We start from the raw sequence: 18429 nt of genomic DNA on the forward strand, positions 1-18429 counted from the left end.
AATCCATGTTGCCTGTTGCTAAGCAAAGCTGCAGGATAGGGGTGTGGAAGTAGCCATAGCTTTGCTTAGCTGAGAGCACAAAAGGTAACTGAAAGTGCATGTGAACATGGATGAAAATGCGCTCGAAACCCGGTAAACGGCTGTTCGCAGCACACACCACAGCTGAAACAGGAAGGATACGGGAAGACAATAAGGAAATGCTGGAGCATGGTAATTGGAGTACAAATGAGTAATTAACACCTAGGAACTCACAATGGGCCATTGACAACAGCTAACAAGCCTGCTAGCAGCTACCTGCAGAACAGGAAAGAGGAGGTGCTGTACTGCAAAGAAAAGAGAATTGTCACAGCAGAACAAAGCAAACTTGCAGTAGATCAGCTACATAACACATTTCACTACACAATCCTGGGTTGGGAAAGTACAAAACAGGAAAGCAGGCAGCTGGATGCATGCCTGACAATGGGAGGGGAATCTGGTTGAAAAGTGAAGTGAAGGTCAATAGATGAATTACGTCAGCCAAGCATAAGTCAACACCAAAGGCCCCACAATAGCAGTACCTACTGTAAAACCCATAATTAAGATACCCTGCAGCTGGAATTGCACATACACACCCAATTACACCAGCAGCATCCATTGCAAAATAGTATAAAGTGTGAAAGCACCTCACACACACTTGTGTATTCCCAGACACTCTGCACCACTGGTGTATACAGACAGGGAACTTTTAATATGTACATGTTAGGGGCTGCCATAGCTTTGATTCACCAGCATGTGTTGGAGACTGATGGTGGTGTGGAGGATGATGCTGACAACCATCTCAGGCACCAGAGGAGGAGAAGAGTGTTCAGACCCTGTGTAACCTGCCAGGGACTAAATGATCTGGAGATAGTAGAGTGTTATAGGGTGGACAGGGACACCATCCAGCAACTTGTTGATCTGTGTCGGCCACGCCTCACAGCCAGAAATTACAGAGGGGAACCCATCCCAGTGGACACGAAGGTATGTGTAAACTTGTGAATACTAGCCACAGGTACCTTTCAAAGGCCAACTGGGAATAGCATGGGGATTTCACAGGCATCAGCATCCAGGGTACTCCACCAGTTCCTGGATGCCATGTTACCACATGCCAATGAGCACATATACTTCCCCCGAATGCAGGAGGAATTGGCCAGCAATATGCGTCTCTTCCACCATGTGGCAGACTACCCAGAGGTACTGGGTGCAATAGACTGCACGCACATACACATCAAGACACCACCCAGTGAGCATGGTAGGCGCTACATAAACTGCAAGGGATATCACTCCATCAACTGTCAGGTCATGTGCAATGCCCAGAGCATTATCATGGATGTGTGTGCTGGCAGCCCTGGAGGCTATCCCAACTCCCACATCTGGCATGCCTCACAGCTGTATCAGGTATTTGCCAGGGGGGGCATCCCATATGACCACCTGGTGGGGGATTCTGGCTATGCACTGGAATCATGGATGATGACTCCCATCAGAAATGCACACACACTCATGCAAGAATGCCATAATGAGGCACATGCAGAAATCAGAATAATCATAGAGCATGTGTTTGGGATGCTTAAATCACGGTTCCATTGCTTGGACATATCTGGTGGATCCTTGCAGTACTTTTCAGGCATGTGTGCTCACATCGTCATAGTATGTGCCATGCTACACAATATGATCCTGCAGAAACAGCTGCAGCAGGGACAGAATGGTGAAGGCCCTCACAGCCCACCACCATTGCCAAGGGCCCCACAGGCACAGAGGGACTCCGACCTTGAACACCCTGTGCCAGCCCCAGTAGGCAGATGGAGCTGTGCCTAGCCTTGGCAAAGAGGGAACGTATAGCACACACACTGACAGTGTAGGCACCTAAGGACTGACACCCTTCTCCACCTGCACACACAGCAAACATGGATGGCACACACACACACACACACACACACACACACACACACACACACACACACACACACACACACACACACACACACATGACCACCTGTAAATTGTCATGTATAGGTGGTCTACTGTGTGCATCCTACATAGGCAGCCCTGAACTATTGTACACACAACTGCCATTGGCACAAGGTAAGTCAATACCTGAACAGTAAATTAAGCCATCAGCATGTGTCGATACTGTATGTATAGGTTCATAGGTACATAGGAAGGTACATGCCTAACTGCCCAAGGCCATTCATAAGCATAGCTAAAATGTGTCTGCTGTCACCATCCCATTGATTAACTAACTGTCCCTCTGTGGAGCAGAGCCAATTGTGGGATCCCTGGGGTGTATCCACTGTTCCCCACCCACTCTGCAAGGAATCCCTGGAGTGTTAGGGAGGGGCTCCATATAATGTAATCAGGGATGTAGTTCCAAATCATGTGAAGTACCCGTGACAGGAATCTTTCACTCCAGCATCTTCCAGTTATGGTTGTGGCAAGATGTAGCTCATTACAGTGTGTGGCTCACTGTGACATGGATTCCCATAGGTGGAGCATATCCATTAAGCCTGACTTGGACATGGCTTTGTTGACCAGCAAATATCATCTCTGAGTAAATGAGATGCCACTGAGTAACACAAGAGTTTATGCAGTCTGGCAGCATATGACACATGTCTGAGGGCATTATCTCTCTTTGCGAGGTACGGTCATGGCCCTTCCAGCTGTCAGATGTGTCTTCTGAGGTATATCCAAAATGGGTTATCATATTCAATAATGGGATTGATGACTGATGAATAAAGGGGCACAATAACCAACGTCTGTTTAGATGCAAACTCTTAAGTAATCAGATGGCCTACATAGACAGATGTCCTAACTACTTTGCAGATATGACTGTCAAAGGAGAGATCACTATGTAATGTAGTCCCCACATACCCATTACACCATCTGAATTATAATGTCTGCCACTCATATGTTAATATGTGTGTGTGTGTGTAGTTTCCCAAAATGGAATGACCATGCAGTATGTGGCCTTTATCTGGAGGCAGGCGAAGAGCTAGCAAGTACGGTAGATGCACATGCCAGAGAAACTTGTATGAAGACAAAACAGGCAGCACTAGGAAAAATGAAGCAGAAGGTGTTTATTATAACCAGACCGGTTTCAGCATATAGCTTTCCGCAGTGGTTTAACATGGTTGGCAGCACAAAAACTGCATTTATATATAGTCCAGTAAAGCAATAATGACATCATTTCCTGTCAAGAAAACATGATTAAGGAATGGTGCAAAACCATTATATACAATAATAATGTGAAAAATAAAAGAATGTGCATAAAAAGCAAACAAAATGTAATGAAAATATATTGCAATTTTCCACTCAAAAAGTCTCAAGCAAAAACCTACTAAAGACAAATAAAAATTTTATAATTTGTCATTTAAGCCTGGTGGAAAACGACCACCCAACTTGACAATCCATTTCTTTTCCTTAACATTTAGTAGGTTACGCCACCCTGTTTTAAAGGATTTGTTTCAAATAGTCTATCTATGATAGTAAATGAAAATTTGGCTGTATTATGAATCAAGCTATGTTTATATAAGGCATTAGTCATTCTGGCATTCCTGATGTCCCCTAAATGTTCTGACATCCGGAATCTAAACTGTCTGGATGTTTGTCCAATGTAAAATGCTTGACAGGTATATGTGGCTAAATAAATGACCCAATCTGTTCCACAACTGGCAAAGCAATAGATGTCAAATAGTTTACCTGTGTTCTTGCTAGTGAAGTTCTTGGTCTTAAAGACATATTTGCAAAAGGAACAGTGTCCACAGGGGTAACACCCAACTAGTTTCTCCCCTGACAAAGTTGTTTGGTGATAGATGACCTCCTGACCCATAATCTTTTTATAGTGTGAGAAATGGGAACCTAGTGTTTTCCCCTTTCGGTATGAAAACTGACATCTGTCACCCAATCAATCATCCAATCGTGTGTTGGTTTTAAGTATGTTCCAATGTTTGTCAATAATCCCAATGAGATGCCCAGTGTTCCTGCCAAAGGTGATAACCAACCTGAGAATATCCTGGTTACTCCTGATATATTTATCTTTATATGTCAGGAGGCTGTCCCTTGGTTGGTTATGAGCCCATGATAATGCTGATTTTACATTATGTTGACTGTACCCCCTATTCAAAAACCTGTTTGTTAGATCCTGATGGCAATGAGTAAGGTCCTGCTGTGAGGAACAAATTCTCTTAATTCTGAGAAACTGGGATTTGGGAATATTGTTAATAATATGCTTAGGGTGGAGACTTGAGGCATCTAACAAACGATTATATTGGGGATACTTCCTATAAACCGTAGTTCTTAAGGTGTGATATGGTTTGCACTCTAAGTGTACATCAAGAAAGTTGATTTCATTAGCATTGTAGTTTACGGTGAATTCTACACCCATTTGATACAATTTAGGTAATCAACAAATTCCTCAAAATATTCAATTCCCCCTCTCCATACAAGCCAACAATCATCCAAGTAGCGTCGCCAAATGTCAATCTCAGGTAGGTACAAATTGTGTAAATCATTATAGATGATATGTTCCTCTACATACCCCATGTATAAATCAGCATAGATGGGAGCAAAAGATGCACCCATGGCTGTGCCCTGAATCTGCCAATAACATTGGTCTTGGAAATAAAACACATTTTTAGTGAGTACATGTTCAGCCATGCAAATTAGAAGAGTGTTAAAACCTGGGCTGTAGATGTTGATTTTGTTGAGCCAAAACTCCAATGCCATCAACCCAGCCCAATGGGGAATGCAGGTGTAGAGGGATTTAACATCCAATGTACACATTAACCAATCGGGTTCCAATTGAGAATCAGAGACTATTTGCAAAAATTCAGTTGTGTCTTTTAATCTGGCCCTAATGTGTGGTAATAAAGGTTTTAAATACTCAGTCAAAAAATGGACAGTGGTTTTGTAAGTGAGCCAATTCCAGAAACAATCGGTCTACCAGGAGGTGTTTTGAAAGATTTATGAATTTTGGGCAATAGATATAAATATTGTTTACCTGGGTCCTGTACAGTCAAATGAATTTTAGTTTTGGCAGTAATACTCCCTTCCTCAACTGCAGATTGTAAAAAATCATCTATGTCCTTCTTAAAATTAGGAGTGGGGTCCAAGGGCATGTTCAAATACTGCTGAGTGTTAGACTACTGTCTAATTCCCTCTGCCCAGTAATAACTGGAGTCCATGACCACAACTGCCCCACCCTTATCCGCAGGAAGAATAATGATATCAGTCTTACATTTAAGGTCTTCTAAAGCCTGTTGTTCCTCTCTATTCAAATTCTGTCGCAGAATGTTCCCAGAGCCCAAATGATGATGTAAATCCTTAATGAAAGCTTGCTGGAAAATGGCAACATGTTTATCCATTGGTGGATTGAAATGGAATTCAGCGGATCTTTGAGAGTGATCCTGTTGATCAAAAAATAATTTGAGGTTAATTTTTCTACAAAATGCCAAAATGTCAGAAACAAATATACTCTCATCCACAAAAAAGCCAGGAATAAAACCAAGACCTTTATTTAACAATGATTCTTGAGTAGGTGTTAATACAAAACTGGATATGTTGTGCACATTAGAACAAACAGGATTCATTTTACAAAGGACTGAAAAAGGTCCTCTAAGGTTTGTACCCCTGTGTTTACGTCCCCCCCTATGTCTACTGACCCTAAAGTGAATTCCGAACTATGACCCTTTTTTGGAAACAGGAGAATCATTGTTATGGGTGGTTTCTGTGTCGGTAGTGGAGGATTCCTCCCCCGAAGTTGTGCCCTGTGAAGTGCCTTTTTTCAAAATAGACCGAGGCCTCTTTTTGCGTGTAAAATTGGAATTCCTGGGATTCCTAGTACCCTCAGTAAACCTGTCACTTCTCTGTGATTCAAAAGGTTTCCCTCTCTCATATTCTTCCACATCCCTGTAAAAGTTGTGCAATTTCTTCTCCTTTAAACCATTCTCAAAGGCGATCAACTCCCTGGATAGTTTACTCAAATTTTATTTAAAATTGGGTAAATGTTCATATTCTTTCAATTCTTCACAAGTTTTTTGTACATCACAAATATTGACCTGTATAGTCCTATCATAATAGGAAGCTAATATGTTCACAAAGGACATGGAGACATTCTGTTGTGCCAAATTCCATTCCTTTAATAGTGTTTCATCTGGTTTACTAACTAGGAGTTGTTGTTTTATTCTAAGACCTCTAGGGGTGATATTATGATTTTGATAGGCTTTAAAAAGCCTGGAATGCCAAATATTGGTACGTAAGGTTTTAACTTGCTTCCCTAGTTGAGTAAATAACAGACCACAACCGCCAACTGGATCAGTTATATTATTTTGCTTGGAGCCATTGTTCAATTCTATTCCAAAGACTTGGATGTCGTCCTTATCCGCACATAGCCCCTGAGGTAATTTGTTGGGATCCATGGCAATAGGTTGTCTAAAAGGCTAATGTCAAATGTGATGTAAATCTTCCCAAATATGAGAAATAACACTGTATGAAACACTGAAAGTGCAATTAACCATGGCCATCCACCCTCTGGATTAGTTGCACTTTCAGTGTTTCATACAGTGTTATTTCTCATATTTGGGAAGATTTACATCACATTTGACATTAATATAACTGATCCAGTTATCCATATTAGCTTCCTATTATGATAGGACTATACAGGTCAATATCTGTGATGTACAAAAAATTTGTGAAGAATTGAAAGAATATGAACATTTACCCAATTTTAAAGAAAGTTTGAGTAAACTACCCAGGGAGTTGATCGACTTTGAGAATGGTTTAAAGGAGAAGAAATTGCACAAATTTTACAGGGATGTGGAAGATTATGAGAGAGGGAAACCTTTTGTATCACAGAGAAGTGTCAAGTTTACTGAGGGTACTAGGAATCCCAGGAATTCCAATTTTACACGCAAAAAGAGGCCTCAGTCTATTTTGAAAAAAGGCACTTCACAGGGCACAACTTCGGGGGAGGAATCCTCCACTACCAACACAGAAACCACCCACAACAATGATTCTCCTGTTTCCAAAAGAGGTCGTAGTTCGGAATTCCCTTTAGGGTCAGGAGACATGGGGGGGGGATGTAAACACAGGGGTACAAACCTTAGAGGACCTTTTTCAGTCCTTTGTAAAATGAATCCTGTTTGTTCTAATGTGCGCAACATATCCAGTTTTGTATTAACACCTACTCAAGAATCATTGTTAAATAAAGGTCTTGGTTTTATTCCTGGCTTTTTTGTGGACGAGAGTACATTTGTTTCTGACATTTTGGCATTTTGTAGAAAAATTAACCTCAAATTATTTTTTGATCAACAGGATCATTCTCAAAGATCCGCTGAATTCCGTTTCAATCCACCAATGGATAAACATGTTGCCATTTTCCAGCAAGCTGTCATTAAGGATTTATATCTTCATTTGGGCTCTGGGAACATTCTGCGACAGAATTTGAATAGAGAGGAACAACAGGCTTTAGAGGACCTTAAATGTAAGACTGATATCATTATTCTTCCTGCGGATAAGGGTGGGGCAGTTGCGGTCATGGACTCCAGTTATTACTGGGCAGAGGGAATTAGACAGTTGTCTAACACTCAGCATTATTTAAACATGCCCTTGGACCCCACTCCTAATTTTAAGAAGGACATAGATGATTTTTTACAATCTGCAGTTGAGGAAGGGATCATTACTGCCAAAACTAAAATTCATTTGACTGTACAGGACCCAGGTAAACAATATTTATATCTATTGCCCAAAATTCATAAATCTTTCAAAACACCTCCTGGTAGACCGATTGTTTCTGGAATTGGCTCACTTAAAGAACCCCTGTCCGTTTTTTGACTGAGTATTTAAAACCTTTATTACCACACATTAGGGCCAGATTAAAAGACACGACTGAATTTTTGCAAATAGTCTCTGATTCTCAATTGGAACCCGATTGGTTAATGAGTACATTGGATGTTAAATCCCTCTACACCTGCATTCCCCATTGGGCTGGGTTGATGGCATTGGAGTTTGGCTCAACAACATCAACATCTACAGCTCAAGTTTTAACACTCTTCTAATTTGCATGGCTGAACATGTACTCACTAAAATGTGTTTTATTTCCAAGACCAATGTTATTGGCAGATTCAGGGCACAGCCATGGGTGCATCTTTTGCTCCCATCTGTGCTGATTTATACATGGGGTATGTAGAGGAACATATCATCTTTAATGATTTACACAATTTGTACCTACCTGAGACTGACATTTGGCGACGCTACTTGGACGATTATTGGCTTGCATGGAGAGGGGGCATTGAATATCTTGAGGAATTTGTTGATTACCTAAATTGTAACAAATGGGGGGTAGAATTCACCGTAAACTACAATGCTAATGAAATCAACTTTCTTGATGTACACTTAGAGCGCAAACCAGATCATAACTTAAGAACTACGGTTTATAGGAAGTATCCCCAATATAATAGTTTGTTACATGCCTCAAGTCTCCACCCTAAGCATATTATTAACAATATTCCCAAATCCCAGTTTCTCAGAATTAAGAGAATTTGTTCCTCACAGCAGGACCTTACTCATTGCCATCAGGATCTAACAAACAGGTTTTTGAATAGGGGGTACAGCCAACACAATGTAAAATCAGCATTATCATGGGCTCATAACCAACCAAGGGACAGCCTCCGGACATATAAAGATAAATATATCAGGAGTAACCAGGATATTCTCAGATTGGTTACCACCTTTGGCAGGATCACTGGTCATCTCATTGGGATTATTGACAAACATTGGAACATACTTAAAGCTAACACATGATTGGATGATTGGTTGGGTGATAGATGTCAGTTTTCATACCGAAAGGGGAAAACACTAGGTTCCCATTTCTCACACTATAAAAAGATTATGGGTCAGGAGGTCATCTATCACCAAACAACTTTGTCAGGGGAGAAACTAGTTGGGTGTTACCCCTGTGGACACTGTTCCTTTTGCAAATACGTCTTTAAGACCAAGAACTTCACTAGCAAGAACACAGGTAAACTATTTGACATCTATTGCTTTGCCAATTGTGGAACGGATTGGGTCATTAATTTAGCCACATGTACCTGTCAAGCATTTTACATTGGACAAACATCCAGACAGTTTAGATTCTAGATGTCGGAACATTTAGGGGACATCAGGAATGCCAGAATGACCAATGCCTTATACAAACATAGCTTGATTCATAATACAGCCAAATTTTCATTAATTATCATAAATAGAATATTGGGAAACAAATCCTTTAAAACAGGGTGGCATAACCTACTAAATATTAAGTAAAAGAAATGGATTGTCAAATTGGGTGGTCTTTTTCCACCAGGTTTAAACAAAAAATTATAAAATTTTTATTTTTCTATAGTAGGTTTTTGCTTGAGACTTTTTGAGTGGAATATTGCAATATATTTTCATTATATTTTGTTTGCTTTTTATGCACATTCTTTTATTTTTCACATTATTATTGTATATAATGGTTTTGCACCATTCCTTAATCATGTTTTCTTGACAGGAAATGATGTCATTATTGCTTTACTGGGCTATATATAAATGCAGTTTTTGTGCTGCCAACCATGTTAAACCACTGAGGAAAGCTATATGCTGAAACCGGTCTGGTTATAATAAACACCTTCTGCTTAATTTTTCCTGGTGCTGGCTCCTTTTTCTGGAGGCCATCACTATGACACCCTGTGTTGGTCTATGTGAGGCCCCTTGATGGACGTCTGTGACAGCTGGAGTGTCAGTTATGGCTCCCAGTCTGCAGTAATCGCCAAACACAGCCTGCTGTAGTCCACCTGTGTTAGCCCGTACCTCTGAGAGGTATATGGCAAACAGCAGGGTCCCAAGAAAGAGTCCTGTGGGACACCAGTTGTGACTGGTCAAGAGTTGGACCTTGAAGCTTCTAGGCTTACCATGTGGGTTGTGTGTGTAAGCCTGTTGGCAAACCAACCTGTGATGTATGGAAATCAAAAACCTTTAAACAAACTATGAAAAAGTTGCTCAGGCGTCCTGGAAGTGAAGGAGACCAAACAGGTGTCTTAACGTTGGTTTGTTTGTAAAAAATACTGTAGTGTTTTCGCCACTAAAAACAAAGTAGCTTCCTCAGAGAAAACAGTTGAAAAGGCGCCAAACCATTTAAATAGCAAAATACAAAATCTCTAATTACATCACTTCCTGCTAAAGAAATAATTAATTATGCGTTACTACACTAAACATAATAAATGCCAAAGAATTTATAATAATTATGCATAAAAGCATCTGATTGATATCTTTTTCAAATATTACTAAAATATATATATATATATATATATATATATATATATATATATATATATATATATATATATATATATATATATACATATATCTTTGTTTATGCTAAATGAAAACATACTAATTAAACAAAAATAAATGTAAAAGTAAGTGTAAAATGGAATAGTCAACATATGAACAACCACCAAATCTATGCAAGCAGTGAAACCAAAATTTTTATATTGAATTAGATAGTTTTAAAATAAATATATACATAATAGTATCTTCTAAAAAATACATTAAATCTTAAATTATCTCAAAAAAGCTTTATATTTTAAAATTGATGAAATATTACAATTTTCATTTAATCCTGGGGAATTAAATGCATCTAGTTTCAACTGCCATTCAAGTTCACGATTTTCAAGTCGTAGAGAGGTAGGTCCTCCTCAAATACATGGTGGAATATGGTCCACTGCCATAAAGAGGAAACTATGCCCTGGTTTGTGTACAAATAAACCAGCGTTAAGACACTTGTTTGGTCTCCTTCACTTCCAGGACGCCTGAGCAACTTCACAACCTGTGATGTATGGGTGTATGTACTGGCTGGTAAGTGTAGAAATAATTCCTGAATGGGGACTGGTGTCAAAACCCTTGGCGAGGTCCAGGTAGTATGTGTGAACTAGCACACTCCACACCTAAAGTCTACGTGACAGTAAGATGTCAAACTTATTCAGTATGCATGATCTGCACTCAATCAAGCTGACCTGGGTTGGGTCAAGTGTCGGGAGGTTACCATTGTCTATGTTAATGAGTGCTACGAGGATGCGCTACATAGCCATACAGATCAGGCTACTCAGGCTTATGGGGGGGTAGTTACCATGGTCAGTTGTGTCACCACCTTGGTGGAGTGGCATAGCTGTTGCCATGCACCAGTGAATGGCCATGTAGCCTGTGTAGAGGCTGATGTTGAATTGCTATATTAGGCTGGGGGTCACTTTGTCTTTTACTGTCCGCAGGATGCTGTCTGGGACACCATCTGCCTCCACTGATGCTCTGTCATGCTGTTTGAAAGGGCCATTACCACCTATATGTCTCAGATGTCTGGGATACTGTACATTTTGGGTATTGTTGTGGGCCCCGTAGGGGTGAAGCTTGCTCCAAATATATCATCAAGTGTGTTGGTGATATCAGTAGGGTCAGTATATTCAGTGCAATATTGCACCAGCAGAGTGCAAATCTGTGTGTTACTGCTTACATCCTTGACATAGCCAAAGAAGCCTTTGTGGTCATATTCCGAATCCATGATTATTTACCTGTGGATGGCAGCCTTGGATGATTACATGAGTAACATAAGTATCTTGCTAATACTGGTCATGGACATCTGCATGTCTTGAGATATGCTGTTTTTCTGGACTACTGTACTACTTCTGTTGTATAGCCTGTATATTGCAGGGGTTTAGCAGACTGGTGTCCTTGTGTAGGAGTAGCGAGTCCTGGTTTACCACTGATGGCATGACCCATACATCTTTGTAGGTGCTTATAGAGTGCATTCATAATTCTGTCTGTATCTTGAGCAGTGTCATCCCTGAGTGTGGGGGCTGTGAACCCTCCCACCTCTGTCATTAGTAATGTGAATTTAGCTGTAGGAAAGGTAATCGCTGTGTGTTCCTTGGGTGAGGGAGATGGCTGGGAGTGGAAATCATCAGTGATTAGTTCATGGTCAGATCTAAACAGCGACTGGTTTACCTCTGCTGTGGTGCACCTGTTGCACATGTCAGTGATTACCACTTCTAGTATGTTTTCACCTCTCGTTAGTCCGTCTACCAACTGATACAGGCCATATGAGATGATAAATCCCAGGATGTGCTGGACCTGGAAGTGAATACTTGAGTAGCTTATTCAGTTAAGTGTAGGTTAGCCGACATTGACCAATAACAGGGTGTCTAGTAGGACTATCATGTTTACCACTGTTTCCAGATAGTTGTAGTGGTGCTCCTTGGTCATGGAAGGTTATCTGTAGCAGCTCACAGTTTAAATTGCAGTCGTGGCTGATGTTAGCTGCACATGGCTGATCACAGAGGTATCATGCTGCCCCACTAACTTGGAGGTGTAGGTATCCCCGATGAATATGGATACACCCCCCTCCATGTCTGTGCCAGTCCATGTTCAGTGGCTGAAATGTGTGTTATGTGCTGTAGTCTGGTAGTGCTGGTGTGCTCACAGGAGCCTTATACAGGTCCTAGTCACAGAACAGATGTAGATGTTGTCCATACTGAGGGGTGCTCTGAGTGCGTGCATGTTTTGAGTACTACCCCTAGTGTTGAGTAGCCTAATCCTCATTGGTTCAGCTATTGTGCAGTTCATGGAGGTAAGAGTCACCTCTGAGACCTGCCTAAAAACGGCACCATGTAGGCACCAATAGCCTTGGCCAGCATTCCAAAGCCTTAGGCTGACACATGCAAGTTGGTATGACATTGTTGCAGGCATGTATCCCATCTGTAATTGTGTCCCATCTTTCCTGTAGGTAACCTACTGGTAAGCAATACAAAGCCTGAAACCTATACATGTCCACTAGCTTCCAAGATAGGCTTTTGGAGTGATTATGTATCAATAGTCTGTATGCTATTGCTGTACTTAACTGTTGTCTGACTACATGGTGATTTTACACTGTATATTGTGATCAGAAAACTCTGTATAATCACATATGATGTTGGAGATGGCCTGCACTGTAGAGATTTACAAATAGGTAGTAGGCTATCTGCCCAAGGGCATTTAGAACCATAGCTACAGTGTGGTGGCTTTACCTGCACCATTGATGAAGTAACTGAGCCTCTGTCAAGCATAGCCAATGAAGTGATTCCAGGCAGAGTTGCTGGAAGCTGTTGAAGACTGGGGTGCTGTAGGGTGATAGGGGCACATAGTGATCTCAAAAGGGCATGTTAACATGACAACCCAATAGCATTCAATTTCCCCAACAGGTCTTGCAGCTATAAAACTGGAGTGGCTCCCCCACACCCTGGCTGTATGTTTCTGGGACACATGATCCCAGGGGTGTATATACTGTTGGCCAGTCACACATCAAGGTTTCCCCTGAAGTGTGTCAGTGAGGGACTATGCCAAATGTAGTTAGGATGTTAATGTATAGTCTCAATTCATGTGTTATGTCGGTATTTCGAGAAGCTCACTGGGTGAGGGTGACTCCGCCTGTTGTGTAGCCAAGCTTACACATAGGATTCATGGACATAGGAAATAGGCAGAAAGAACATTAATGTCAATAGTGTAATGGCTACAGCATTTGCATAATATCTGTGCAGTCCTGGTTCAAATCTCAATAAAGTCAGAGATGTTTTACATGTTACATAGTATACCTTAACCACAGCTTGCATATATAGGTAGTATTCCACAGAATAAGAAACATTTGGAACACACAACTGCGGAAATGTGCATTAATCACCCTTGCACTACCAGTGCCTGCTCTGAGAGGTAAAATGACCACTGCCAGGATTAGAACACACAACCATGTTCTCAATCTTCACGCTAGCCTACCACTAAGCTACCTGAGATGTACCAACGGCAGTTGTGTATTCTGACAAGTTAAAACACAAAAGGGAGGAATGTGTGGAAATAGGATAAACTGCCATGTACCCAATGAAAGGTGTATGCGATATATATATATATATATATATATATATATATATATATATATATATATATATATATATATATAGAGAGAGAGAGAGAGAGAGAGAGAGAGAGATATATCGATATATGGGGATATACATATATATGTAGATATATAGATAGGTTAACAACATCTACACAACCATGGAGGTACATATAAATGTGATACCTATCAAATACCGAATGCTTGACGTACAGATGCACGTAATCACGAGGCTTAAAGACCGAAAGACCACAGTACCGAAACACCAGAAGCACAAGGTTTAAAATCCCTATGTTAACGGACATTTAGTTAGTGCTTCTGGTGTTGCGGTTCAGATAGGTTACAGTGTATAAGTATATTTCTGAGGGCTGTAGTGTGTGTAAGTGTGTGTTCTGAGTGTGGTGTGTGTTCTTGGGGGACTGTAAAGTGTGGGTTTGCTTTGTGCATCTATTTGTGCGATCTCAGATGTAGAATATTAAAGTAGGGGGGTGTGGGGCCACCCACATGGGGGTGTATGGGAGCTTGCCTGCCTGCTCATATGTAGTGTAAGATGGTTTGTTTGGATGTGGTGGATAGCAGTGTGTCTGTGTGTATGTATGTGTGTTTCATGTTTGTGTTACTTTCGCGAGTTTGACTGTTGCTGTTGGTAATGTGGGGTATGGGAGTCTGGGCAAGGTACTGTGGGTGTCGGAATTGTGTGCATTCAGGATTCTGTAGGTATCCATATACAGCAGTTAAAGTGTTCATATACAAGTATAACATGGACCATAGCAATCACACATTCTGCCACGACCAAACTTTATGACAAAGGATATGGAGAGTATATGCCTATACACTATTACAAATATGTGTTATGGGCATGAGCCAAATATAGGGTCACCACCTGTCCCACTTTGTGAGGGACAGTCCCTCTTTGGGCGGTTGTGTCCTGACCAAAAATATTATAAATGGTAAATGTCCTGAGATTGTAGGACATAATTATGTCCCATATGTAATGTAATAAAATAGTTATTTCTATATCTAAACTACCTACATGTTACAAGAAACAGGATAAGCAACTAAACTGCTACAAGAATAAGCTTATATTTAGGCAAAAAAGGAAAGTTTTATCCTTTGTACTAACCATGGGTTTGTGTCAGCCTGTAAAATCTGATGTGTGTTCCAAAAATGTCCAACTATGGCCATTTGAAAAGGTGGCAACCCTAGCCAAAGGGGGTCAGTCACCAACACAACTCCAATGACTGCAAATACCTATGATAGAAATACACAGACAGCTTTCATGTAGCAACACTTTATTACATTCCAATGTATTGCCAAAAGGATTCAAGGACTAACATCACCTGCATGCTATACAGGAACTGATTAACAGTGCCTTAATGAATCAGCCTGCAATTCCCATAGTATTAGTCCACTAAAGGATAGGTGTTCGAATAGGGAAGGAATCCTCACACACATATCGATTATGCATAAAAGCAGTTCCTACACACCTGCGTCTGCTATGCACACCCACCAACATCTCCCCCACACCCAAACCAATTACAATACAAACTGTAATAACATCACAAATCATTCACTCACTGTACGACATCTGCAGAAGCCTTAACATACCTTGTCAGAGACACACTAACATGGCCCTATGTGAAATAGTTGCTGTTATACAATGGAACAGCTGCTGATGTTACAGGATTTTTTTGCACTAATTCCGTTTCAGAGGGTTGTGTGTACACCAGGAAGTGTTACCAATTACTAATTAACAGCGCAGTATGATACACATGTACACCAAACCACAGATGTGTGGTGAGCACACTGTAAACCACTTAACATTTCATGCATAGCCATACAGCCTTGAGCTGCCCAAACATCCTTGCCAGACTGAAACATTTGCAGAAGTATCAGGTACAAACAAACCCTGCATAAGTAGCAATGTTCTGAAATATAATAGCTGTACTCACATGTAGAACATCTTCTTGCCATTACACACAATTCACGGGAGTTATGAAGCTAATATATCTCTGTCTGTCTCCATATATCTGTTAAAATACATCACAAACAACACATTCAGGCCGTCTTCCTCGAAAGTAAGGCAAAGGGACAACGTCCAAGCGGAGTACTCAGTTATATACCACTGTTGCCATGGTATTGGCTAATAGAGTAGCTGCACAGCTGATGTGCATCTAATTAAGTACTTTGGAACACCAATTGGTGGTCAGGATACCACATGTTACCGATATTTAACTATAGAAGGATGGCTTGTCACACTTTCAAACCATCTGTATATACCATCAGAACATTACAAAGAAGATTGAAACACAAACTGAAAAGAATTGAAGTAACAGTCAACGACACCTCAGGTTACTAATAAGGTATGTAGAACACTCAGTATGTCTGTGTATGTAGTACCTGTTCTGTAATAATTAAAGTGTACGCAATGCATAAAGAAACAGTTATCTTGTAGTAAAAATAATAAATAAAACCAGCAATGGATAATGAGCGGCCCAGAGTCCAATAATTCAAAACATCAGCGATTCAAAAAACACAGGTAATGGTAAGCAGAGGTTCAAAACCATAAAAATGGTAGATACAGTCCAAAATACTAGAATATGCAGGAAGCAGAACTCAAGGACATGAAGGTTTTCCAAAAAATATATAAAATCCTTTATTTGTAGTCGACCATAGGTGAGCGGTTTCACAACATAGCTTCATCAGACCATCAAGCAACTACTGATACACACCCAACTACTAACACACACACCCAACTACTAACACACACACCCAACTACTAACACACACCCAACTACTAACACACACACCCAACTACTAACACACACACCCAACTACTAACACACACACCCAACTACTAACACACACACCCAACTACTAACACACACACCCAACTACTAACACACACACCCAACTACTAACAAACACACCCAACTACTAACACACACACCCTATACATAATAGGGATGGTTAAAACAGCCTATAATATGTTCACATCAATTAAGTCAAGCAAATACTTAAAGTAACAAAAGTCAAAAACTCAAAAATTGGAACACAGATCCCTATCTAATAAAATAAACAAATATATAAACAAATATATTCACAACAATATACAGAAACAAACGTATAAACATAAATAAATAACTTAAAAAACAAAAAATTAAAAGAGACTGATTTACAAAGTCTCCTTTTCCTAAGGACTGGTTTTATGGATGCCCTTTCAAGGGAGGCCTGATTGTTGTTATGGATAAGGTACATTATGAGCATGCCATGCATTCGATATTAGATGATGCTACCTTTTATAAAAGGATTACTGTTGATGATGTATATAAAATGATATCCTAGATTAATAAGTGCATCTCAGACGTCTTCTCTGCTCACTTGATTACACAGGAAACTTATGCATTTTTGCAAGTATCTAATCCTTTAATTCCACTCATTCAGGGGCTTCCTAAGGTCCATAAACATATTACTAATCCTCCTATGTGTCCGATAGTGGCAGGTGGCGGTTGGGTAACCGAGCCACTTTCTCTCTATGTAGAGAAAGTGTTAAGACCTATTATTGATTTGAATACAGTAGTCTTAAGGGATTCCAAACAATTCCTACTAGATTTATATCAGTGTGTCTCTACTGTTCCTGACCCTGACTTCAGGGGCTTTTGTTTAGGTGGAGCATATCCAGCAATACTGGGTTGGACATGGACCTTGTATGTCAAGCAGAAATTACCTGTGAGTACACGGTATGCAACCGAGTACAGCTGGAGTTTACTTAGTTGGGCTGCATAGGTCATCTGTTTGAGGTCAGTAATCCTCTTGGTGTGGTACTGTTGTGATCTTTCAAGCTATTGCAGTTGTCATGTAAGGTACATTCCAAATGGGGTGTTGTATCCTTTAATGGGTCTAATAAGTCATGAGTAGAGAGGCACATTGGCCTCCTTTGTTCTGGATGCGAACCCATTTGAGATTAGAGGGGCCACATAGAAGGATATTCTAATCACCTTGGCATTATGGTTATCCAGGGGCGGCCCGTGCTATTGGACTGCCGGACTGCAGCCCCCTCAACAAAAAGAATTAAAAAAAAAAGAAAAAAGAAAAAAAAAGTTTTTAAAAATCCGCGGGGTTTGCGCATGCGCAGTAGTCCAGACTACTGCGAGTCTATGCGCATGCTCCAGGCAGTCCGGCAGTCCCAATAGGGGGACATGAGGAGACGTCTGTGCACTTTAGTCCGGCAGTCCCAATAGGGGGACATGAGGAGACATCTGTGCACTTTAAAGTGCACAGACTCACTGGGAAAATGCATCGGGGCTGGACTGCTGGTGTTGCAGTCAGGAATTGCTGCAGTAGTCTTGTCGGGAAGGGGTTTGGATCTCGGGAATCTCGCCAGTCTTGGATTATTGCGCGGGCAGCATTTGTGATATTATGGACAGCCGGGACAGGTAAGTGTGTTTGAAAGTATGGTGCTTTGTGCTTTATGCTATGTTTAC

The sequence above is a fragment of the Protopterus annectens genome, chromosome 1.part1 (genome assembly GCF_019279795.1).
Source record: "Protopterus annectens isolate FY-2018-M chromosome 1.part1, PAN1.0, whole genome shotgun sequence".
Classification (NCBI taxonomy): Eukaryota; Metazoa; Chordata; order Ceratodontiformes; family Protopteridae; genus Protopterus; species Protopterus annectens.